The sequence below is a fragment of the Cupressus sempervirens genome, chromosome 2 (genome assembly GCF_028749045.1).
Source record: "Cupressus sempervirens isolate cs-2001-9-10 chromosome 2, ASM2874904v1, whole genome shotgun sequence".
Classification (NCBI taxonomy): domain Eukaryota; kingdom Viridiplantae; phylum Streptophyta; class Pinopsida; order Cupressales; family Cupressaceae; genus Cupressus; species Cupressus sempervirens.
Genome location: NC_143119.1, coordinates 481,915,306 through 481,931,300, shown reverse-complemented (window position 1 = coordinate 481,931,300; position 15,995 = coordinate 481,915,306). Strand labels below are relative to the sequence as shown.

The 15,995-nt window shown below is 33.8% G+C and overlaps 1 pseudogene; it reads left to right on the top strand.

Annotated features, from left to right (window-relative positions):
* Nucleotides 1-15,734, top strand: part of LOC149573125 (DNA (cytosine-5)-methyltransferase DRM2-like) — a 114,921-nt pseudogene extending 99,187 nt beyond the window's left edge.
* Nucleotides 15,735-15,995: the final 261 nt, after the last annotated feature.

Here is a 15,995-nt window from a genome sequence, read left to right as displayed (position 1 = left end):
TGCCAAAAATTGTTGTCACTTAGGTTTGCACCCTTGTCCAGAGCCTATGCATGAGGACAACCTAGTGAAAGATGGAAACAACCTCCAAGCTGTGGGACTTGAACTATGAGGTTGAGTCTCTGGAGAAGGCTGACTTCCTCTTACTATCAGGGTGCACCTAACTACTCTTGAAGGGGAAGGCAAAGGCAAAGAGTTCTTGCACTTTCATACCAATGGTTGAAGGAGATAAAATAGAGAATCATACAGTTTAGAGGCATAGGGGAATTTACATTGGAATTGCAGAGCAACATCAGAGAAAAGCTAGAGAAAGGTTTGACTGCAACAAAATCTACAAAAGTTGCCTTTATAGTTCAGGCATAACTAAGATCTCTTCCAGTTGAAGTGACTTCACAGCTACCTGCCATTAAGTTCTATAGAGAACAATCAAGGGGAAATTTGATTTGGATGTGGATCCAGACACAATGATTTGGAACGGGGCCTAGAAAGATAGAAATGATTCCATAACTATGCTCTGACCCAGTAGATGGATCAAAAGATGGGTGGTGGAGTGTTCTTCTCATTTTGCATTCATTTCATGGTAGTTGGAATCAATCATGAAGATCAGATCGCGCAACAAAACTGATTACTTTCATTTTTTTTTGGGTTGTGAATCAACAGAGTTAGCAAGTCAACTTGTTTTTGTAAGCAGGATGGACCACGTGGACCAATAGCCTCTTTTTATTTTTCCAGCTCATAGAAGTCCTACATAGTTGACCATCTCTTTATCACTAACTGCGCCAACTCCTCAAACTCTAGTTGCGATGGTTACACTAACTGCCAGCCATTAACTGTCAACCTTGGCCGGGCTCGCGAGACATGTGTCACCAAGGTGCTATGTAACTATGGTTAAAATTCTCATAGTTCTCCATAGTGAGATAGTGCCCAACAATGATCTTTCTTAGTCTGACAATCGTGAAGACTCGTCATGTTCTGCGCTTTGCTTTTCAACTTTTGGGCCTGTGAAACACTGTCAGCACACTTGGTATCTACTTGGCACAACTTGGCATCATCTTTGAGGTTCATGAGATAACACGAGCCCACCTTGCATGTGTCACTAAGGCGCTATGTCGCTATGGTATATAGTGTGCAACTTTTAATAGTGCGATAATGCGAACCATCGATCTTCCTGAAATCTGACAATTGCAAAGACTCATTGTAATACTACGCTTGTTCCTACTAGGCCCACCATATTGGGTGCCATCTTGGCAACTGCACCACACTCGAATGACACTTGGCAATCTTTGGCACACATACCTTGGCGAGACCTGGCCCCCTGATCCATGTGGTGAAAGGGCGCTATATCGCTATGGTTAAAATTCTCGCAGTTCTCCATAGCGAGATAGCGCTTACCATAGATCTACCTTAGATCTACGGTGGTCCACAAAATTGTACAACTGCATCTCAAGCTAGCTGAATGGACCAATGAAAAAATGCCACTGTATTCTGACCCATCTAACAATTGCCACTGAGGATGAGATGTACTATCACTTTGAAGAAGGGCGGGCCCATTACATCATCTATGCCACGCGTTGTCGAGGTGTTATGTTGCTAGGGGTATCTATCATGCAAGTCTCAATAGCGCCATGGCACCCACCATGGAACTGGCAAAAACCAGCACTAGAGAAACAATTGAGAAAAAGGGGACCCATCGGACACGTGGCAGAAGGGCGCTATGTCGCTAATTTATCCACCGTGCAACCTCCCATGGTGAGATAGCGCCAACCGTAGATCTGCCTTAGATTTGACGATGGAAGACTTGTGGGTTGTAGAACATATTATAAGGTTTGATCGAGTTTTTAAAATAATATTAACTTTGCACACTAGCCGTTGGCGGGTAAAACATTTAAAATTTGAATCTTGTCGGGCCATAAAAAATGATAACAGAAATATAAGAGGAGTAACTGAGAGTGGAGGGGTGAATCATTTACTACAAAAATAAATCCTAGATCCCTTAGATGTCAATACAAATCAAAACTCTAATTAAACCATATTTCGCTATAACTCGACAAACAAACATGCACTTGGTTTACACTAGAAAATGTTGTAACTCGATAAATACTAAGAATCAACTTTAACTTGGCAATAACTAAATATAATGATCTTAATGTGAATAACGTTAATTTTAACTTATTCACATACACATAAAATAAATATCATGAACACAAGTTACACCAAGATTTAACATGGAAACCCAATTTGGGAAAAACCACCAATTGCAACTAGTTTGATTTTCAGTCTTTTGAAGTGAGCCTATTAGGAGCCAACCATGTTAAAGGTTATAAAACACACTATTAGGTGTGACCTTGTTAGAGGACTTGATCACCCTATTAGAAGTGGCCTTGTTAGAGGTCTTTAAGACATTTTGAATACAAATGCCACCTGTTAGAGGATTTACAAATAGTTGTTTAAGCCAACTCTTTTAAGAGATTTAGATCTCTACTACAATGGTTAGAAAGTAACAATGAAATGAATTGATTTTTTATGCACATGAGTTGCTAATTACAGATCTCAATTCTACCTTGTATACTTGATCCTTCCTGATTGAATGTATCTTTGTAGCTCAACAAGGATATTCTACTTATCTTTCTAATTTGCTTCCTCTAAGCATCTTTAAATCTTCTATTATGTTCCACACATTCAATTCTCAACTTGACCTTATATTTATATCTTACACATTGTTAAGTCAGCTTGAATATGACTTAGAATACTTAATATTCATCTCCTTAGTTAGTTAGAACCAACAATTAAATCAATTGAGCTCAATATGCCAAAATAAGAAAATCCTTCATTAGCCAGCCTTGCTCAGTAGAAACTAACTCAAAAATGATTTTCTTGTGTTAACCAAGTGAACTCAGTTAACACTATATATTCAAAAATTTCCTTTGGTAACTAAGTGAGCTTGGTTAATACTAATTCCATCCAATATTTTCTTCATTAATCGAGTGAGCTCAGTTAAGACTCAACTTCTGTAAACTTTCCTTCGACAACTGAGTGGAATTGATAGACACTGTCTTCTAAACTTGGCAAACTCTAGAATTCTCAAAAGATTCATAAAACTATCTTTATTTCCTGAGTGAGCTTGGCATACACTAATAGGAAATGATATGACATTTTGTGTAGCATCAAAGACAATACACAATTTTCAATTTTTTTCAACACCTCATTCATAAGCAACATGAAGGTTCTTGATGCATTGGTTAGCCAAAAGGTATCAAATAACCATTGATACAAACCTTCCTTTGTATTAAGTGCAATCTTCCATTAATTTACTTATTTGGTTTTGAATCTAGAAATACCCACTCTTGAGCTATATCTTTGTGAAGTATTAAGCTCGAATTAAGTAGTTCATAAGGTCATCTATCCTTGGTAGGGGAAATATGTATTTAATGGTTATCTTGTTTGTGGCCCTTGAGTTTGTACATATCCTCCACTCTCCATCATTCTTTGGTGCTAGTACTATAGGTATTGCACATGGACTTAGACTATCATGAATTAGACTTTTAATTAAAAATTCTTAAACTTGTTTGTTCACTTCCTCGATCTTAGTAGGAGTCATCATATGAGAAACCTTGTTAAGAAAAATAGCTTCGGGACTAAGTCTATTCGATGAATAATTTTCCTTACTGGTGGTAACCTGTCAGGAATATTATCAAATACAATGACCGAAAACTCATTTAGCAAACCTAAAACCTCTATTAGAACTTCCATACTACCTTCTTTATCTACCCTAGGAATTAAAGCATAATACAAGAGATGATGTTTCATGCCATTCAAATTTTTCTCGCATGAATAAGACATACCCTATTACTACTGCATACCTTTTCTTATTCCTTCATTATGGGTTTTAACTTGTGATAAAATTCATCTTTTGTTAGAGAATAGATGTTTGTGTGACTATCATGTATAACACACCTATCATATTGCCACAATGTTGTAAACAACATATGATATGCATCCATGTGTATGATGTTGGAAAATACATCATCATGATAGATGCCAATATTTAACTTCACCAAGAAATATTCATTAATGTAATCTTGTGGTCATCCTATAAGCATGCAATTTATTATGGATGTGGGTGTCTCAATCTCCCTCTTGAGCTTTATGAGCATCTTCTCTAATACCAAATTGTCAGTACTCTTTCTCTTGATAATCACATCACAAAATTTATCCTCAAACTTACACTAAGTTTAAAATAGACTCTTCTTATGATGTAAATATTTCTCTTGATTTATTAGAGTTCTCTTGATAACGAAGGTGTCGCCCTTCTCTAAATCATTCGAGTTCTCAGGCTAGAATTCTTCATTTGCATCCACAACTCTTGCTTAGCCTTTATCTCTCCTAAAAATCCTTCCTTGACATTAATGATATTCATAGGATCAATGCCCTTCTTTACCATAATGGAAACAAGTTCCTCTAAAACAACCCCTCCTTAGTCATTGCCTAGATCTTACTCTTCCTCTTCGTCTTTGGTTTCCATGATTTTGATCATGGAGGTGGTTGAAAGTCTCATTCCTCTAATTTGAGTTGGTACCTACATGGTCATTTTTCCTCTAGTCCTCATTTTGACTTCTAAAGGGCCTACCACTGCTCCTTCCTTCTTTGCCTTTTCCTCTTTTCTTTCCTTCAAACCTCTTGTTTAGCTTCTCCTCAACTTTGAAGGGAAACTAGTATGCCTCTTCAATGATAGTCATTCTAGCCAGACTTAGCTCCTCTTGAATACTTGGCCTTAACCCATTTATGTAATAAGAAACCTTCTCCTTATTAACTTTTATACGACCTATCTTAATGAAGACTGAATCAAAATCCTCTATATATTCTTGGACAATTTTTTCCACCTTCTTCAATCCTTGCATCTTCTTGAATAAATCAAGCTCATTCAACGAGGATAAATTTTCTCTTCAACTTATCCACCATATGATATCATCTTGTTATCTTGTTATTGTCTCTTTGATTCATTATAGTGCCTCCTTTGTTTGCATTCTATACCTTGATCTATTTTGCTCACCGACACTTTATGATATTTGTGTTTATGTATATTTAAGATACTTAGATGATTTAATATTATTTTAATTGCCAATATCATAGATGATAGGTGTTAGATGCTACATTCTTCAGTTTGATTATAGCTACATGATGATGCTTGTGATGTGATATGGTGTCTTATGATGATATTTGGTTATTTTATTTTTGGATAAAAACTTTGTTTATGGATATATTATGAACTTTACCAAATTATGGTTGATGTGTTTGTGCTACGAATATTTGTATTGTTCTTGCAATAAATTTTTATTATGGTGTAAATGAATAATTTAAATAGATTATTTTAATAAAACTAATAAAATTATCATTACACAATTTCTTGTATTGTTGCTTTATCTATATTATTATTATGCCTTTACGCTTGATCATGTTGCTTATTGTGCAAGACTTATATCCCTTGTAGTGACATGTGGATTTAGTGGTTTGGCCATTCATACCTAGAAAATGTAATCTATGCATGGGTGAGGTACCCTGTTTAATTAAAATAATAAACCCTCTAGTTAATAGGTAAATCTAGATTCATTATGCATTTGTGACTAGACTAGTGAAGTGTCTGTGCATTTAGGAATCTACAGTGGTCGTGGAAGTTATTAAAATATTGCAATTTAATTATTTAAAGGAAATTTAATTTTTGATTTAAATTTAATTTATATTACAAAAAAATTTCATAGTTAAATTCCTTTTACTTGGAATTACTTGATTTATCTGGGGTGAAAAGGGATTTAGTTTACTTATGTTACTTATTTTTCCTTTATATGTCACTTCGTTTAAAAAGTGCATATATGACCCAAAACTAAAATAAGACTTTACTTCTCACATTTGAATTAAGAATTTTGGAGTAAATCCTCCAAAACCCTTTTCGAGAAAATTAGTGATTTTTTCATTGTTTGAGATACGCTTGTAGGATCAATGCAAGAGTATGCTCATTGGATTCAAAGAGAAAAAATATTCCTTTACCAAGCATTTCATTGCCATTGGTATCTCTGGTATTTTGTGGCATCTGTCCCTATCTTAGCCCATTTGGCTATGAGATAGGGCCTTTCCATTTTAATAGTTTTGGATTGTTTTAGTTTCCATTTTTTATTGCTTTATAGTTGGAGATTGAGAAATAGTGTTCCCCTCCATCTTTGTACATTTATTTGGCCCAATTGGGCATGTATGAATGAATTGGGGTTTTTAACTTTGGAATTTAGAAGTTTTGAGCTCTTATGTTGGCCGTTTTTATATACAAGCTTAGAACTCAATTTTTTATTTGATTTTTGGGAGTTTGGAAATCATTTGGATAATGGGTTTTAATTTTGTTAGTTTTCAAAAACTTTCATTTTTGAGCAATTTTTACATCACCTCATTTTGCATACCACCCAACTTTCTTGAGTATATTTTAACATTTAATTTGGCCTGTGGATTCAAAATAAATTCTAGGTTTCCAATCTAACCATGGTCTCACTTTGTTTTCATTGGAATTCATTTTGAAATTGTACTCCTAATAATATGCTTAGTTGAGTAAGTTTTTACACTTGATGGTACTTTTTTTCTCATCCAACCCTTGTTTAGCATTGATTTGGTGTGGATGGTTGTACCCACACATGAGCATGTGTGTGTGCATATTTTAGGATCTTGCGAGACTCAAACTCTCAAATTTAGGCTGGTTGAGAGATTGTTCATTGGGTTTTTTTTGGGAAAATGCATTGCCTACAAGCACTCATAATGTGGGATAAGCATGGTTATGTAAGGTAGACATGTGGAGTAGCTTCTCTCATGTACCCTAGCCCAAAGTGGTTGATAAGGTAATGTGAAGAGGTTATAATAAGTGAAAACTAATTTAACTAATAGGTAAATAAACTTAACAAAAGATAATATTATGGAGAACCTAGTCTCCTGAGGGATTTAATTGAAGGTGTGTGTTTGGACTCTTGAGGGAGTTGATTGAAGACACAGTATCTGGCCTCCTAAGGGAGTTGATTGAAGGCTCAAAGTACTTGCACTACTTGATGGTAAGTAATGTCACTCCACTAGCATCCCTACATAGTTATCCTTAGTGGGTTTGACTAGTGACCTATTGTAGTGCATTATCTTCTTGATCATAAAGATGTTGGTACCATACTTGATTGGCATGTATGTTAGCCATGAGTGACTATCCTTTGTGATTTTGATTGGATCCCTATCTCCATGAGCATTATGGGCTTGAGATTGAGGGAACCACATGGTTGGGAGGCATAGCTACCTATACTATTGTTGGGGACTGATTTTCAGAGATGGTCTACTTCTAGTTGGAGGCTAGTGCTGGATATTCACTTAGTACTTCAGTTTATCTAGAATATGTTCTCTTGTGCTTTATGCTTTACTTTGGATGCATTTGATACCATGTTTAGATGATGTTTAGTATGTTACTTGATGCATTCCTTTATCATGATGTTGTATCACATTTCTTAGTTAAGAATTTTTACCACTACTTTGAATTAGTGATGCTATTAGTATATTAGCATGTTAGATGTTTCTTGTTTCATTAACATGGTTCATTGGTAAGAAAGATCTCACGAGAAAAATCCAACAATATTTTTGGAAAATTGAGAGTCATGCTTGGGGGTAGTGGTTAGGATCCTTGAGATCTCATAATGCCATTATGGTAGGGAGGAAACAAGCATGGTTGTATTGAGTTGGTTATATCACATGTGTGTTCTTTCCTTTTTACTGCAATGTTGTTTGTGCTTATTTTGTATATTGATGATGTTTATTAGATGGATGTTTGTTATTTCAATATGTATTTTAACTTTATTTAAGTTCTTAGATTTACTTTTATGCTCTCAAGTGTTCATTCCTCAATTTATGTGGATTTGGTACTCCTCGGTGTGGAGGTTTCATGGTTTTATGTGCTTCTCCATGCTTTCTTTTTGTGCTATCAATTTTTATGTCATCTAGGAAGGGCATTCTCTTGCACGACTGAGTAAAGTCTCATGTGAGTATGCATTATCTCACATGTCAAAGAAAAGTATCATGTAAGCTTGATTTGGAAACTCGCTTGGCTCATGGGGACACTAGTACATTTGACCCCATTTTTAGACCAAAATTTTTGACCATCTAATAAAATGGGGTCAAATTGGTCAGAATATGCAAAGAAACATATCTTTTTTTTAAAATAGATGCCCATGTTGGTCAAAATTTTGACCAACATGAGCTTAATATGTAAAAAGGCAATTTCCTAATGCCCATTATCATTGTATTCTTGATGCGCATGTGGGAGAGTATTCTCAGTAAATTTCCTTTGCATTTATTTGACCTTCAAATTGATATGATATGAACCCCAAGTAGGGAGAATAGGAAATGATGAGGATTGGTCGCTAAGCATGTGATTCTTCAATTTGAATATAATGGATTGCAAAGGGTAAGTACTGAAACCATTATTTTTGGCTAGGGTTTGAAGTGAAACAAATTTTTTTTTTTTTGTGGCTTTGAAGTCATTTGTTCTAGACCTTCTCTATCTCTGCCCATGGCTAATATAGGTATGCTATTATTACAAGCAGAAAATGCCACAAGAGTGTGGCATGTTTCTGGATGGGTGTTGTATCTCAGTCTAATAAAAGGTCCTGTTATCTCCACACACCCTTCTCCCATCTATCCTTACTGACATGTATCTTAGCAATGTTATGCTATTTTCTTCTATGTTTTAGGGCTTGAGATGATTGTTAGCATATATGCTCCCTGGAAGATGAGAATGCTATTGATTTTAGGGGATCAAGAAAGAATTTTGAGATGCCAGACCAAACAATTCTTTACTCTGTATTTGAGAAGCTTATTTATTAAATATGTATCTTTTTGAACCATTCAAAAATTCAAAGCCACATCATTCATGCGGATTGAGATGATTATAGGGATTTGTATCCCTCAATTTTCCTAGAAAATATCTAACATCAATCTTTTGACTGGATTTCAAGAAGCTTTCAATTTCTAGTTCACTGAATGACCTCTGACCATTTTCTAGCAAATCCTTTTACATAAGAAGCTTGAAAATAAGATTGTAATGGGGTATAATAGTTGCAAATCTTAATAAAAAACTAGAGCCATATTATTTAACTATAGTTCACATAACATTTTGTTCTATTGAAGTTTCATATACCCATTTGATGAAGACTTTTGTGAATATAGTTTTAAAAATATTTTCTATTTGTTTGTTAGTAGGGTGTCAAATGAAAAATGGAAATAGAATACCTTTGACTCAGTGTCTTAGTAGAAAATCAATGAATAGATGGTTTTTTCCCAAGGATCAAGTTTTTGCATCTAATATAATTGAATACTTCTTAGATAATTATTATTTAATCTATGTCAGTGAATTATAAAACTGCTATTTTATTTTCCATGCTTAGGAATTGATCAGCTTCTCTATAGTCCATTAGAGTGCTTGGAATATCAAATGTACTTGATAGCTGTTAGATTATGCTCCTTGCTGAAATTTTCTTTGTTGTCAGATGATGAGTGACTCCACAAAAATTCTTTCACCTAGAAGAAGTACCAGTGAAACAGATGTTGCCAAAGCATTATTGAGAAAGATTGCTTCTGCAAAAGGAAGAGTTATTACTACACAATTTGCCTCAAATATTCATTGTCTTGGTAGTGCGAAAGTTGTAGTTGAGCTCACTGGTGGGAATATAATTTTAAAAATTTTTCATTGTTGAAATATTTTGGCTTTCAAGTACTAGAGGTTCTCTCTTGAAATAAAGTTAGCAATGGTATCATATGCTAGATACATTTTAATGATCTTAGCAATAGTATCATATGCTTGATACATTTCATTGATCTTCCAAATTTGCACCCTATTAAGCTACAATATTGGATGCTGATCAAGAATACATTTCATGTAAATGAGCTATTGAGTCTCATATATATAACACTTTTTGACTCCTTATTATTCAACAAAGGAACCTAAGTGTATGTGTCTTGCATTATAGATGATTGTTCTCAAAAGTCTAACTCTTAATTGTGTCTATGAATGTCTAATGCGTATGCATTTTATCATTGTTACTTTTGTGGACTAGTGATCCATGATTCATAAAGTTCTATTGAGTCTCATATATACATTTTTTTTTGACTCCTTATTAATCAACAAAGGAACCTAAGTGTATGTGTCTTGCATTGTAGATGATTGTTCTCAAAAGTCTAACTCTTAATTGTGTCTATGAATGTCTAATGCATATGTATTTTATCATTGTTACTTTTGTGGACTAGTGATCCATGATTCATAAAGCTCTATTTTAGTTATAAGAGGATATATGTTCAGCATGATACTCTTAATTTCTTTTATTTCCTCTATTTCTTTTTTCCTCCTTTTGTTTACAATAAGGCTTATGCTGGAATAGGCGAAGAACTGGCCTTGTAATCATGGATATTGACTCAAAAACCTATCATGCATTCGTGTGGCTTTCCATGATTGATAGTTAAGCAGGATGGATTTATTCTAAACAAATATTTAGACCAAAATGTCAACCCTTGACCCATTGGGAACAACCTCATTGATCTTGGTTTACCACATATAATTTCAAAATCTAGAATATTAAAATGTAATTGAATGACACAACCATTGCACAATTGTCAGACTCTTGTATATGGTGACACACAGAATAAGGCACTCCTTTTTCTGTCATCAAACCTATGTTAGTGAAATGGTTGCTCTGACATAAATACATTGCTAGATGTTATTTCCATTTTACATTTATCTACCATCAAAAGAAAGTTTGTGGAAATGATTGTTGAATGTCTTCTAACACATGGCCTAGAAAAATATGTGAGAAGCAAATGATGTCAGTTTGCAGTCTCATTTCATTTGAATGAGAAGTTGTTGCTTCTAGCATGTATCTTACATTGACAACAAGTAGTGGTAGGTCCTTGAGACACCAGCACATAACTGGTCCCACATGAGTGGCCTTTCCTACTAAGAAATTATGTTGTAGTTGTTGTGTGATCAGTGTTAGTTTTTGAAGGAAGATGATCCAACCATAATAGTGGGAACTCATTTTAGATTATTGGTTTACCATAAATTTTTGTGCATAGTTGACATTATATAAGAAGTAAAATGCTCACCCAATTTTTGTGAGATATGAAAAATATGAAATACAGATCATTGCATATCAATAAATTACAAGGGCAAACAAATATAGAAATTCCTATCGCTTGTATTCAAGCAGAGTCCTTTGAATTTTTAGACATAATCTCCCCTCAATTGTTTTATTGATCAGGAATGCATCTAGATGCAACTATGTGAGAGTTATATATATCAACAGTTTGGTCATACTGTATGATGTAAAATACTCAAACACTTGCCTAGACACATTCACAATTCCTCTAGATTTGACATTATTTTGTGTCAACAAGTGGAAATTTCTTTTCAATATATAAAAACATAGAAATGTAGATGAAACATGCATGAAACATTACCATTTTGAAGAACTAACTGAAAGAAGAAAATTCAACTAATAGAATTAGATAAGTAGTTTGGTTTAGGTAGGAGATGTTTTCTATTTCCTCTATCTGGCAGGACAAAGATGCCTCAAATCATTGATGACAAAGATGCAATGTTTAGATGGCTATTTGTAGATGATAATAGAATGCATTGAAAGAATGTGTACATGTTGCCTTATCTATTGAAAAGAGAATGTACATGTCTACTTAAGGAGGCCAATTTAGACCACTTATTTCAAAGCATTATTTATATACAACTAACTATTTTTCCTCTTGTTGATTTCATGCACAATTGAATATTTTCGAACTTTTTAGGCTATAGAACTTTAACCACAAAAAAATTGAATTTTCAATTTAAGGCTATAAACTAGTTTACATCAATGTTGCTTGCTTATAATGCATATTTTAGTCAAAGCATGTGCACCAGACTTTCATTCAAAACTTTAAATCACTTGATATGTTGATCTTGATTGTAATTCATTGTATCCTAATTACAATCATTTTGGCTACTGCACAGGTCCATGCAAAAGCATATGCTTTTTCTTGTTTTGTAGACTTGTTGAGTAATTTTTGGACCATTTTCCCCAAAAACTAGACAATACTATTGTAGGCATCCGTTCTACAATGGTAGAAATGATAGAACTTTTGAAGATCCATCATGAAATGTTGTTAACTAATTGTAAAACATCTAAAAGTTCTTCTCTTGTATAGTTGCTTTGGTAAACTCTTCTTGATAGTTTGAGTCCCTCTATTACTTTAATCACATTTACCCAATTATCTCTTGTCATGTCATAGAATTAAAAAATATTATATTTTATAACATAGAATGCCTCAAAAAGCGCCATCCCAAGGGTAGGATAACGAAAGTTATTCTACTAAGACAAAAGTATTCTTCTCTCTTGTATATTTATCCATGCAATACATCCTAAATATGCCAAAGCTTGGTCAATTCTATCTATATGACCATTGGTCTCAAGGTGATGAGGAGATCTATATTTCAAATTGATCCCTAATGCTATTTTTAGATAATCCAAAACATTGACATCATTATTTTGTTTTATCAAGTATAAAAAAAATTTAGGTACATTATTATATCTAAATATCTCAGACAAACCTTTTGCTGAAATACAGAAATCATCAATCATTTTCTAAAATAAATTGGGTAACTTTTGTAAAATTGTTAAAAATTCCATAGTTTTGAGACTTGAAGAAAATTTTGATTGACATAGGGTAGGGTTTCTGTAAAATCCTAGTCAAAACAAAACATAATTTTAATTCATTCAAAAATAGAGAAACTTAGGGCAAAAAAAACTAAAAAAGTACTTTGCATAATGCATTCCATATTAAATAAATTTCAAATAAACACAAAATTTAATCAATTACATCCACCATACAAACATGCATACAAGAAGGGATAAAATTAAAATAAGATATTGAAAGTTGATATAAAAGAAAAGTTTGTTATGCATCAAATTGTTTTCTTGTATACAAAATTGGAATTAGAAATCTATGTCACCAGAATCAACAAGAAAGGTACAAAATTGAGAAGAACCAATCCTCCCAAAATTGGTTCAAAGATGTTGGAACCTGCCATTTTTTACATATGGCAGAAAAGTAGCTACAACCATCCTATTCATAAAAGAGGTAGCAACAAGATTATCTTCAATAATTTGTTCATCTCTAGTTGTACAAGCTCACTCCTCCCTGAATTGCTCCATCACTACCTAATGACTAGCTTGAGTCAACTCATCTATGGTTATCCTCCATAAATATAAGGTCACCATCCTCAATAATCAACTCAAATGCAAAACATTTTTCAAATCAATATCTATTATCATCTACAAGCTATGCTTGTGCTAAATAGCTCTCAAACTATTTTTAATCCAAACCATACTATTTGAATTTTTAGTCAAATGATTGTGGAGTTTTATATTTAGAAATTAAAATAGGAAGATAAAAGAAACAATCGAGCTATAAAGAGGCAAAAATTTTACTATATAAACCTCAAGATTGGGACAACTAATTGGAAAAGGAAATCACACATTTTTTCAAGCTTCTTTAGATTACTTAAAACAATTACACATCTAAGAAATTCAAACAATGTGTTTTCTATCTTTCAAGTATTCTCGAGTTTTGAATACTTCTGCCACACAAGTTGGGTAGTCATCATAGTCTTCCTAGCATGGTTTTTATGTTGTGCTCTCACTTTCTCTATACTATGCTTAATAATTTTGTATGTAGCTATCCTGAATCTTGTAATACAATCTGCTCATGATCCAATTCACTATGGGATGCCTTTGATTCCTCACATTATCCAATTCAACTTGCTCATGTCCTTAAATAGATGTTGGAAGATTCTCTCAATGCATAAGAATTTATAACTGCATTTGGAAGAGCAAACATCTAAGAGTTGACATCAAATTTCATTTGTCATCAAAAAAACCCCCCTTCATGAAAACCTATAGCTTCATTATCATTTGGATGGTTTCAAAACTGCCTTGGCCATTATAGCCTGCCCTGACAGGATCTGACAATTTCAAATTACCACTTGATATTTACAAATTGTCTTTTTAGTAATTTTCTCCATCTTCCATAAGCCAAACTTTTAGATATAGACTTAAATGAAGTGCTCTTTTTTGGAATTGCATAACTTTTTGAAATGAACAGGAATAAGTAGAAGTATTCAAATTTGAGTGCCATCAAAGTAGTAAGTTTGATCCTACAAGACAATTGCATCTACAAGGCCAAAACTGTGTCCATCCACACCAGACAACCATTGAAATCATATAATATTTGAGCAACAACAACAATGACAACTATGTGACAAATCACTATGAAGCCCTTTTCTTTGCTAAAAGTGGATTCCCCATCATATGTTATCCAAAGCTTCCCTTCTTCATTCTATGAATGCTCTAGTTCTCTCATGTTACTACATACAATTGGTACCAACTTTCATTCTTTTCTATTTACACAACAAGTGAAACAAATTACATGTTACAATGTTATTATCACAATGTAAACATATGCATGCTTACAACTTCTTTTTAATGTTTGTACAATTATCCATGCTATTAATTTTTTTAGTTTTGCTAGAATCCATGTTCCCCAATGCAATCAAGTAACCCCACTTATCCTCCATGCTCTAAGATCATACATGTTCTTCAAAACTATTATAGCTATTTTACATTGTGGTTAATTTAATTATAAGCATATAATAATGTGTTCATCTACAGGGAAAGAAGAAACAAGATGGAGATGCATGCAGGAGTAGATTTCATAAAAGAAAGAAGGAAGATATTATCATAAGTAGTTTGGAAACTGAATCCCCTTTAGTCCATAAAAGGTTAATGGGCTTTGGGGTTCCTGGCTATCTTACAAAAGGCCATTCCAAGAAATTGAAGGAGTTTATGCAAGGGCCTCCATTCTTCTATTTTGAAAATGTTGCCATTGCACCAAAGGATGTTTGGAGGACTATATCTTGGCATTTTGATGGTATAGAGGTGGAGTTTGTTGACTCCAAGTACTTTTCAGCTTTAAAGAGACCAAGAGGCTATGTATACAACCTTCCAATAGAAGGTATATTTCATTCATTGCCTCTACCTCCTATGACTATTCATGAATCATTTCCTCAAACAAAGAAGTATTGGTCTTCCTAGGATCATAGGGAAAAATTGAATTGCATATGTGGCTCACGAGCCAGTGATGTACAATGCTAGAAACTTAGGTCAATAGTTAAAAGATCTCATGGTAAACCATCTTTGAGTGAGCAAGCATACATACTTCACATGTGCAAGAAGAACAACTTGATATGGGCGGGGCTAGATCAGATGGCCCCTTTGGAGCCTCATGAGATAGAGGTCATATTGGGATTTGCAAAAGATCACACCTAGGGAGTGTCATTTATGACAGAACACCTTCAGTGTTTGGGAAATGCATTCCAAATTGACATAGTAGCATACCATTTCTCTACATTGAAAGCATATTATCTGAGTGGAATCAAAGTCCTCTCTTTTTTCTCTAGTATAGGTGGAGCAGAGGTTGCTCTCCATTGATTAGGGATAAACTTAAAATGTGTTGTATCTATCGAAATATGTCCAAAAAATAGGCTTATACTTAGTTCCTAGTCACAAAAAACACAACAAATAAGAACATTGATTCAGAAGGAAGATGTGCAAGAATTGACCAAAGCTTACCCTAAATGATGTAGCTTGTGATAGTGTGGTTTAGCTAACATGTCCAATAAATTGGCTTTCCAAACCAAACAAAATGCATAGCTGAACATTAACAAAATTTATAAACCAAAATTTAATCAAATGTCAATCTATAAATCAAAATTTCAACTCACCTTTCTAACACTAGGAAGGAGGCTCTTCAACATTGTCAGATGTGAATTAATCCTTTCAAGCCACCTTTTTTAGCTTCACTATGACTCTTTGATGCTGCAAGAGCCTTCACTTCTGAAA